Raw genomic sequence first — 10,759 nt, 5'->3', positions numbered from 1 at the left:
AATGCTAAGTCACACCGTCAGGAGGGTAATTATCTTTTGTTTAATGCAGGTGTGGCGGCACGCAGGTACGACTAACCGGTATACTTTCACATAGTCTGCAGGTGTGTCCTGTCACATAGCATCTGTCATGGCTAAAAGGGCGCAAAAAAAAAAATTAAAAAAAATAGCCCAAGTAACGTTCAGCAGACACGGCATAACTTTGTTTATTCATCCATGAAAATCCCCAGAGTCTGAGTTTCGGGTCATTCAGAGGGCCCACCCGCAATAGAAAGTTTGCCCTGTGCCAATAATAAACACAACGCTTTATATGATCAAAAGCCTGCTTCAGTAGAAGAAGAGATAGATTATTTTTTCCTGAACAGAGCAGTTCAGAAAAATTAAATGTTTTATTTACAGGTTTTAGATGCAGAGCGACACGGTAGAAACTAATTAACTCGTACAAGGGGAACTAGGTTTTGGTGTTAATTTTTATCCTGATATAATTGATCTGATATATCCTTTATGTCCTGATATAAATTATATCGTAATAGACAAATTCTAATTCTTTGCTTATTTGCAATGGAATCAAATCACAAACACGATATGAGCAGAGAGATGATGGTTCTGTATGCTGCCAAAAAGCATGTCAAAAAGATGAAGGGGGGGGGGGGGGGGGGGGGGGGGGGGGGTCAGACAGCCTGTGTTGACTAAAGAAGACTTTAAGTTAAATGTTGCAGAGCCAAAGACTGAAAATAAGCATTTTTTACACCCTACATTGTGTCTCTTAACCTATGAGTTCGTGTAAAATCAACCTGTCAGAAAGAAACAAGACATGCTGTTGATGAAGTAATGATGTTCACTCTTCAGCACCATGATGAAACACAAGTCTACGTTTAAAGATGAATGGCACTGCAGCTTTTAAAACACAACAGCAGTCATGGTAATTGTTAGAAGCGAAATAAGAATTGAAATGTTTCAGCACCTTGGACAGAGAACTATAAAAGTGAGTCTCTGGCGCCCTCTCGTGTCCATATTTAGTGATAAAAATAAAACGCATTGCTCACCCAACGGTTCCTTGAAAAAGCTGTAATCTGTCTTTATTGTTTTAAAATACATCAGATTGATTTTTCCATATGGCAACAGATGAAATTGCGGTTTAAATACAAAGTACAGACATTTTGTGGAGGTTAGAGAAAATGAGCATTCAGGGGCTTCACAACAGTTTTGCCCTTCTTGACAATCTTGCTCATGGAGCAGCTGACAAATAAGATGAAACAGAACAATCGAAAATGCTTTAGAAGAAAAAGGTTAAGCTGCCTTTTAAAAATACGCATAAATTTGTTTATTTTACCCTTCAGAAAGAAATATTCAAAATACATCTACATGCAGAGTGCCGAAACTATTGGTCAGAGGCAACACAGGAATTTTGTTTATTGCTTTGTAATGTTTATTCAGAATGATTTACAATGCTAATGACAGAGTATAATCTTCTGGACTGTGCAGTGTGAATTCCCTGAATACAAAGAAGCAACAGTTTTCAGCTTCTGGCTGTTTTGTACTCTTCACCCACAAGATCCCTCCCTGACCTGAACATCGTTCTGCAAAATCAGTTTCTTAGCAATCAGTCCCTCCACGTCTCCTTGCATTAAACCCACTCACTTTTATTACCATAAGCAGTCGTTTAAGTTTCTTTAAACTCTTTAACCTTCTTCAGAAGTTTACAAAGTGCCAAGAAAACAGAACTTGATGAATCTTTAGCTCTAAGCTCTGACTTTATTAAAAGTCTACAAGTGTTTGTATAAAATATATCTATTCTTGTGCAATTTTGCATCTTCATACCACCACAATGTATTGAAAATAAGTGATAAAGATATGGTTAATGTTTAGAGTGACAATTACGAATTACAGGCATTTTTAAATAAATAGTCCATCTGTTTTTAAAGAAATATAAGATGAGTTTGTGCTTCAGCACCACACTGCTGCTCAGAGATCCCACAAGTAAACAACAGCGAACCTCCCCAAGAGTCCAATAGCTGCTGGAATGAGTTAACTTGCTTAAGGGTACCTTGGTAGAATAGTTGTTGAAGGTCAACATACCTTTAATTATTCACATTTCTTTATAAACCTAACCTTATACTGTCATCATACAGTTCAGTTAGCAGGAACTATACAGTTTAACCCCCATTTATGCATCGTTGGAATTTGATCAGTCAACACATTCTTATGTTTTTTCTCCTAACTCATTGGGATTGAAACATCTTGAAAACAAATATTTACCTTTTAAATTCATGTTACAGCGTTAAACACTTTGCTAACAACGTCATTCAGTCATCAAAATAGATATGGTGAATAAAATGGTGAAAAACGTTCAATACGTGATTTGAACGTATTGATATCACTAATTCGTGTACCATGACTTTAAAGCATGGACATTATATTCGTGCTATCAGAGTGAGATACAGTCGCGTTCTTAATTTCTTAATACTTCTTCTGTTTGCATCAAGAAGTTTCGTGTAACGTTAATGTCTCTTACGTTGTATCAATACTTGGCCACAATAGGCGCAGAATTAGTAAAAAATGGCGTCTGATATAGGGTGCCTTCACAACAGCAGCAGGGCTCTCAGTGACCACAACATCAGTGTATTTCAAGTCATCTCCCAAGAATGAAGTCTGCTGCAGCATCAGGACTTGCGTCGGACAGGGAAACACATACAAGCCGCCTCCATCATGGGAAACTACGGCCGCTCTTCTGCAGATGTTTCTAACGAACACGGCAATGAATATTTTCACGGATTCCAGGGGACATGATCGCCTTTCTTTTATTTATCTCCCGTTTACTATCGAAGAAGAGGTGACCTGTGAGGCGGAAGATGTCAGCGCTGAAAAAGGTACGAGAGAAGACGCGCGGCGTCGTGTTTGTGCATGAGCTGAGCTTGCGACGCAGCTTGTTTTTGTTGTTACTAGATATGGCCTCAGGTGCATTCACACGAGATTTGAAAGAGGTTTGAATTTTGACCGTCTGAAGCCCGCGTGTCACACCTGGCCAAGTGCACGTTTCAGAAACCCTCAGAAGTTCTGCAGAGCGAGAATGAGTCACTTACTGAATGATTTTCACCTCTCGACGTGTTCCTGTTTCCCACACCGATCAATCAATCTCACCCAATGATGCATGGTGTGTGGGTGAGGTGTTGTGAGAATTAGTGTGCATGTGTTTGGAGGTGGAGGGTGGAGCTGGGGGCAGTAATTTCCCTTGGTGAAAGGCATTGTGAATGGAGGGGACCCACACTTGTTCCGTCAAGTTTCTCCTGTCTATGTATGCCCACATGTTCCCATTGTGCTGCTCCCCTCCATTCAGTCAATGTGTGTGTGGAGTGACTCAGCTGTATTGTACTATATCTGTCATCCATCTTTTCATTTGTCACAGGTGTTACCATGGCTACTACAGACTCACTGCTGTCTTTTCTTTGAGAAGGACTCAGGTAAGAGGTGGGAAGGGTCAGTAATTCAGTCTTAATGACGCGATATTGTTCACCTTAATAGGAAGTTTTTCTTTTTACATGATGGTTTGACGGCAGCAGTGGTATGAAAGAAATGAGGGTGCAGTGATGACGGCTTCCCTGTTGTTGTGTCCTCATTGGCCTGGTCATCGTGTCCACAGCTGCCCTTTGGCAATAGCTTTAACAGTATTCAGAGGGATTGCTCTTGATTGTCTATAGTTTCCCCTTTCAACCAATAAATGAATAGGAATAAACCAAAAATGCATTTATTCTAAGTGGTGCTGCGTCTATTGCAAGAGACTGCTATATATTGTAGTGGCTTCCTCTAGAGCTCCTTCAATGTTCACCCAAAGATTATACAGATCCAGCCACACTGATGCAAAGATAAGGCCTCTTAGTTAACAGGTACTAAGATACTATGTGAAACCACACAACTCATCCCTGTTCAGCAAATTTGGAGGTTGTCTTCAAGAATTCCCTGAAATTCTCATAAATGGCCTTAATGTAACTTTTCACCTTTGCCGTATGAATTAAAAATGGATTTATGAGCATACAAATGACTCCTTACCTCTATCTTCACTGCTTTCATAGAGTGTCAGCAGACCTGCTCATCCTCGGTTTGTTTAGACATTGTGAAACTGCTCGTTCCTTCATAATGGCACAATACCTGCCATATATTGGAGTCAGTTCTACATGTTCTATCCAGGAACTGACTCTGAATCCAGGAACCCAGGAACTGAATAAAGAGTAAGTGCGAATTGTGTGGTGGCTTCAACAGAATGATAATATATTTATGGATATGTGTATTAGATCAAGCATGTTCGCAACTGCCAGCTCGGACAAATCCCAACCCACAAGATGGGGGATTATCCTTTTGGTTTCTTCTGAATGAAACCCTGGCAGTTTGAATCTGTCTTTCTGAGACTGTCATTGTGTTAAGTTGAATTACTAAATGTTGACTTTCCGTACACCAGCTGCTGTTGGCTGCATATTTCACTAAATGTCTTCCTGCAAATAAAAAAAAGCCATATGGCCAATTTAAACACGATTAAAAAATTGGCTCGAATCAAATCCTACTTCCTTAGAATAAAACTGTGTAATCCCAAATTGGAGGCAGTGCCACATGTGAGTGAAGGTTTATTTTAAGAAAACTAATTGACAGCATCTTAACTGGTGCCAAGACTTTCTTAGCTTTTTTTTTTCACTACACATATTATCTTATAACAAAACAATAAAATACAGCTGCAAGCCTTGATGAGGGAGGCCAAGTAGTGCAGCTGGGCTCAGTCGCTATGATATCTTGATCTGATCCTGTTTTAGCTGGGGCTTCTGATAAGCACTTTTTTGTTTATAGCTCTACCCATTTGTTCACTGATGTAAATTTTTGGACAGCCTCAGGATAGTGTACCAAACCCATACCATAACCATACCATACATCAAATTTACCATTCATACATGAGATAGTTCCTTCAATATGAACTAATAAGAAGATCGGTGAAGTTTAGAATCTATTTAGTTTATCTTTGGACTGTGGGAGGAAACCCATGCAGGTGCAGGGAAAACATGCAAACTGCACACAGAGGGGCTCCAGCTGAGATTCAGACAATTTTGTGAGGAGGCACAACTGCAAACCATCGTGCCACCCACAGCTCATTATCAGGTATTAAAGTTGCTTTTGTACACACTTAAAAACACAGAGCAACATTTATCTGGAGTTGTGGTTTCTGGCCATCTAACAAATGATTCAATGTATTGGACCATAAAGTAAGATGGTCATATGCTGCAGATCAGATGAAAAATGCCAAACGAGATGTTGAATCTTGGTCTTTAACACTACGAGCAAAACGGTTTATATTACAATACATGCTTCGTCTCACAGTAAAATTCATATGGCTATTGATTAGGCTCAGTTCATAACCCCAGCTGCTTACAATGATGAGGAATTATTGCTAATTTTCTCTCAAAGTGTCTATCAAATGTGCTTGATCCAGCTTTGAACCAAGATCCCTGAAGAGATCTGGAAAGTGGAAAGAGGATAGAGTGTTTAGAAAGTCATTCATTAGTTAAACTCTGCATCACTCCTCTCAGCAGAAGTCGGAGCACAGAGAAGCATCCAAGGAAAAAGAGCTGCAGGGTTCCACTGCCTTTCTCCTGGCATTTTGGGGGAATGGCTTATGATCAAATGCTTGCTCACATCAGTGCAAACCTCCAATTATTATTGCCACTGTTACGCTTTTGAAGCCAAAGGCCAAGATGAAATCATGTAAGAGTAATCTCACTTTTATTCATTTATTTGAAGAATGATTTACAGACATGACAGACAAATAAAGGAAGGTCACACCACGGAAAGGAGAAATTTTTCTCTACTCAGAGATATTCACAACCCTTCTGGTTTGTTCATTAAAAACACCCTGTTCATTTGGAGTTTATCTGAACATCAGTTCTTGTTTTGTTTCTACTGTTGCAATAGTTTATCACAACCTCCCTCTTGAAAATATGAAACTAAGGCATGTGACAGAACAAGAAAAATGGTCATGCATGTTAATCATATCGTGAAAATGCCTTTTTACGTTACAAATGAGCTGACAGTGGAGTTCCAGGCCGACCACACATGGAGATTATCTGTGAGTTAATCGTGTATAGGGTCCTGCGGTGATTTTACAGGCTTTGTCAGCACAAAGGCTTGTGATGAAGTGAGCAAAGATAGAGGAACTTCTCTGCTTGTTTGATGTGCATAACCTAAAGAATTGTTGGAGTTTTATCAGCTTATCAGCCACCCGCAGAACTTGCTGTTCATGCCTAAGTCATCATTTTCTCAAGGTTGAGAAAGAAAGTTAACGACCGTGTGGACAGGATCGTTTCAAAGAAAATAAAGCAAACAAGCCCAGTATCAGGAGTAGTGATGCAGTTCATAACGTTTTGTCAGAGAAGACATTTAAACTTTAAAAATGAGCATATTGAACATGTAAAATCTGTTAGTTCTGTGATTTTTAAACCAAAGCAGGATTACTCCACTAGGTGGGACTGTTTACTCTTATATTCATTCTCAGCACCGACCCACACAATACAATACAGACTGCGTAGTGTTTCCTTGGAAAAATTGGTTGACTTATGTGGGTCGCTTTGGCTGCTCAGCAGTTTGTTTAAGCTGTAATGAAAAATAGCATTTGTCAGGATTTAATACAATAGAAATCCTCAGAGCACAAGACAGTTGTCCTTTAATGAGAAAATCTTCAGTTGTTGCATGCATTTCGGTATGATTCCTGCTCCTTTGTCTTAAACGTCATTCCATTTCCTTGCTTTAGATATAGATTTTAGATACCTCTCAAATTTGAAATTTTTGTTTGATTGGTTGAAGCATTTGATATCATGTATGGGTTTTTCGAGTTTTTTATAATTGAATGAGCAGAAAATACTAATAATTACAATGACAATGTTTCAGTCTGTTTTGATTAGCTGTCAGTTTGTACATAGTTGTATGTAGTAGAATGAAACATTTATCATGGTACTTTGAAGTCATATTTACACAAAGTTTTATATATTTATTTGTTAATCTTTTAGATTTAGATTGTCTGTTGCTCACATGTAATTTTTATCTTGACAAGAAGTCATATTGCTTTTGTCTGCAGCTTTGCTTCTAGGAATATCAATGAGTCTTACATTGAATCTGAAATCAATATGATCCTTTCCCAATTTGTATTTCTTCCTCCCTCATATTGTCTGTCAGTCTTTAAAGCTCTGCTGTACGACAGGGGAGAGGTTGGTGAAGGAAACAGGACCTAAGGGGAATGTGAGGGCAGTTGAACTTTGAGATAAAGTGCTCTGATAGCTGGTGGACTGTGTGATTCTAGTTTGAATTAGAAATGTCTCAGTATTTGGGAAGTTTGGTGTTGTAATTAGCTTGAAGCTGTGCTGAGTTTAAATGGAATCATTGGTTTTTGGCTTCCTGTTCAGTCTTACTTAACTTTATCAATAGACTGAATGCCATTTAAACACCTGCACATGGCACGAGAAATGTGTCTGATCTCTGTGATGCAAGCAGAATTCTGACAAGACCAGGAAATGACTCCTTCCTTTTTGGTCAGAGGAGTGATGTCATCGCAGAGAAAGCGTTTGGCTAAGGTTTGATGAAGCTTGGCATTTTGTAATTGAGAGCACCAAACAGATGACCACAAGCACCACTCAGTACATGGATGCAGAGCAAAGAAATAGCGCAGCATAAAATGGCAACACATTTGTGACTCGTAATAAACCTGCTTGAGGAAGAGGAGTGTGATGCAAAGGCATAAAAACAGAAAAATGCAGAGAGGGGCAACACGAGTGTGCATGCTGATGGGGATGGGAGCGTGCGGGGCTACAGAGCTGCAGAATCCTGAATCCAGCAGATGGAAACTCCGTGTCCTTGTTTTGTGGTGATCTGTGGGAGCAACATGCAGCTCGCGCCGCTGCCTCGTACTGCTGCAGTGGAGGAGTAAATGCGGAGCCCAACACTGCTCCAGGTGATCCACAGCAGCCCAGCAGACTGCTCCCTCCTCAGCCTTCCCTGTCCTCCTCTTCCTCCTTCTCCTTCTCCACCTCCACCTCTTCCTCCTCTTCCTCCTCCTCCATCTCCTCCTCCTCCTCTTCTTCCTCCTATGTCAGTGCTCCGTTCCTTTGAGGGCTTTGGAAAAACATAAGAAAGGAACAGAAACACAGAGGAGAAATCCTGCTTTCCCTGTCCGTTCTCATATGTGACACACCTCTGCATGACTGTCAGCCGCTTCTCTGTCATCGTGTGAAGACACGCCGCATTAGTGCTCCAATGTCTCCGGAACATAGATTCACTACAAGGTAAGAAGACCCAGACTCATCAAGGAAAATGTTTCAACTCTTCTTTATTTTTTTATTTTTTACTCTTTCTCAAGACCTTTTCTGTGGGTCTGTTACAGTCGTCCGTGCATGTGAATTTAACAGGTAGAAGACAAGTTGCCTCAGCAGATTAGGTAACTGGTATTCCTTGCGATCGATAGAAATCAAAGCTCTCAAAGGAACACATTTGGCTTCAGTTTTGGGGAAAAAAACACCTCTTCTCCCCACAACAATTACAGCGATCCTTACACTTGTGTATATGAATGTCTGTGTGTGTGACAGAATCCAGCAGGGTGGGAGCAATTGCTCTTCATCCAGGCTTCTCGATGGGTAGCAAAGGGATTTTCATCTTGACAGTGTGGCCAAACAGCTTTTCATCGATCTTCTCATGGTCACAAACGTCAGAGTTAGTGGCTTTGAAGTAACTGACACCCTGTCTTCTTTTATACCAATAGTTGATCATTATGTAATCATTTTTATGGATTCAGTTTGGCTGTAGAGACAGAAAAAAAATTATTTCAGTTTTCTGTTTGTCTTCAGGAATCTTTTTGTTATGAATAGATGGGGGAGGATTTAAAATTAAGAGATTAGAGAAAGTGGGTATTACGGTAACAACCGGGGGATGGATGGGGGTGTGCGGGAGAACTTCCTCCATCGTTCTGATGTTGGGAAACCTGCTGAACAACAGCTGAACGTTGCAATCCCTCTTGCAGGTCCCTCAATCCCTCAGTCTCTCAATCATATACTGGGTCTGACTCTGCAAAGCCTGATCCTGTAAGCGACCCTAATGAGGGTTCATCACTTTCATCCTCCAAACACACACTCTTTATAATGTCACGATGAGACATTGAGACTAGCTGGTGCTGCAGTGATAACCAAATTCTGCATTCTGCTGTTTGACAGGGCTAAAAGACTCCCCTGAATGTGTGTGTAAGTTCAAATCTTTCAGCGGCTCTTGTATTCTTTTGCCCAGGAAAGCACAAATTTGTTGCTTGTGATCTACCAAAAAATCAAAGCACCATCAACCTGTTTTTGCAAGAAGTGTACACGTTTATTCATGTTTGAATACAGATAGTTTCCCAGGCTCTTTTATAACTGTACAGTGATATACAGTAGAAGACTGAGATACATTTTTAGAAGTGGCAGTATTAATCCTCATGAGCTGATTTATAAAGTCCCAAACACTGTACACGGATCTAAATCCCGCACCTATATGTATACATGCAGGCACAGTCACACTGGACTGAATCAGGCTGCTTTCCTGTGCAGCAAGGTGTCTGGCTGGTCGTTTGTCATGCGTGGCATTTGGAATCAGAGGAAGATCTCAGAGGAGCAGAGTCTCAGCTCCTCGCAGTTCCCAGGGGGCTTTTTCTTTCTTTGATCCTCCAGCAGATAGGCTCACATTCTGAAATGCTTCATTTAGCCGGAATAAGAGTAGAAAGCTACATCAGCTGCCCCTAAAGGTTAACGTATGTATTACTATGGGAAAATGAATGTATTGGACAGAATGGCCTTCATTACGACTGACTGACTTCTCCATAGTCTTAAGATGGTTAAAGGAATAGTATACATTTTAGAAAACACAATTCTTTAATGTAGATAAATGTCTGTTGTTGGTTAGCTTAGTCTTGTAAAATTACACTTAAAAAGCAACAGTATAAAATTTTATGATGGGTTATGTACTGTTTTGTTTATTGGCCTGTACTAGTGTCTTCCCAGCTGGTTCATGAATTTAACAATTCTGTTAGCTTTGCAGGAGCAGGAAGGGATTTTTTTTGGGACAGGAAAGAGCCAAGCCAGCTGCTTCGCTACGGTTGCGCGGGGGGGGGGCTAAAGAGGCAGGGTACACCTTGGACAGGTCGACAGTCTATTGCATTTCATTATGCTAATTCATGCAAAATAAATACTGGCTTTGCATTTTATATTTTAACTATCCACCAGAAAGTACTAAATGTTTTTTTCAACCAAAATGAACTATGGGTTTATCCTTTTTGAAAATAGGGATATTTTCAACTAAATTCTACTTCTGCCTGGTGCTGGGATTTTATGAGATATCCTGTATGCATGAGGGATAAGCTGCAGAACAAGACAGGTGGAGTAGTCGAAACATTTCGTTTATTCCTGTGCAGATCCTAAATTTAAAGTAAATTAAGCTCCTCAATGCTGAAATACCTAAAAGTATTCTGTAGAATTTTGAAAAAGGTGAAATTCTCCAAAGTCTTCAACAAAATCCTTTAACGTCTTCTTCTAAGAATTATGGTCAGAAGAACAGGGAGGCTGATATTTCAGCAATCACATGTACAAATCACCATATCGCTGTTTTATAATGTTTTCTAAAGCAGACATTAGTGGACTGTGAGTGCTGTTCCTAAAACTTCAGGTTGCTTCTCTTGAAGACGTTTGTTGTGGATTTTGAGATTGAATATAGTGGATAG

At 40.0% G+C, this 10,759-nt stretch overlaps 1 protein-coding gene across 1 annotated transcript in view; it reads left to right on the top strand.

The window, feature by feature from the left end:
* The first annotated feature begins 7,950 nt into the window (after positions 1-7,950).
* Positions 7,951-10,759, top strand: part of LOC140267239 (disks large-associated protein 2-like) — a 92,406-nt gene continuing 89,597 nt past the window's right edge. Inside the window, exon 1 of the mRNA XM_072362456.1 lies at positions 7,951-8,306. The gene's annotated coding sequence lies outside the window, so the exon portion shown is untranslated. The remainder of the gene's footprint in view (positions 8,307-10,759) is intronic.

Source organism: Leuresthes tenuis, unplaced genomic scaffold (genome assembly GCF_036924035.1).
Source record: "Leuresthes tenuis unplaced genomic scaffold, fLeuTen1.0.hap1 SCAF_13, whole genome shotgun sequence".
NCBI classification, from domain to species: Eukaryota; Metazoa; Chordata; class Actinopteri; order Atheriniformes; family Atherinopsidae; genus Leuresthes; species Leuresthes tenuis.
The sequence above is the reverse complement of the archived record's forward strand: the minus strand, read 5'-3'. Positions and strand labels throughout refer to the sequence as shown.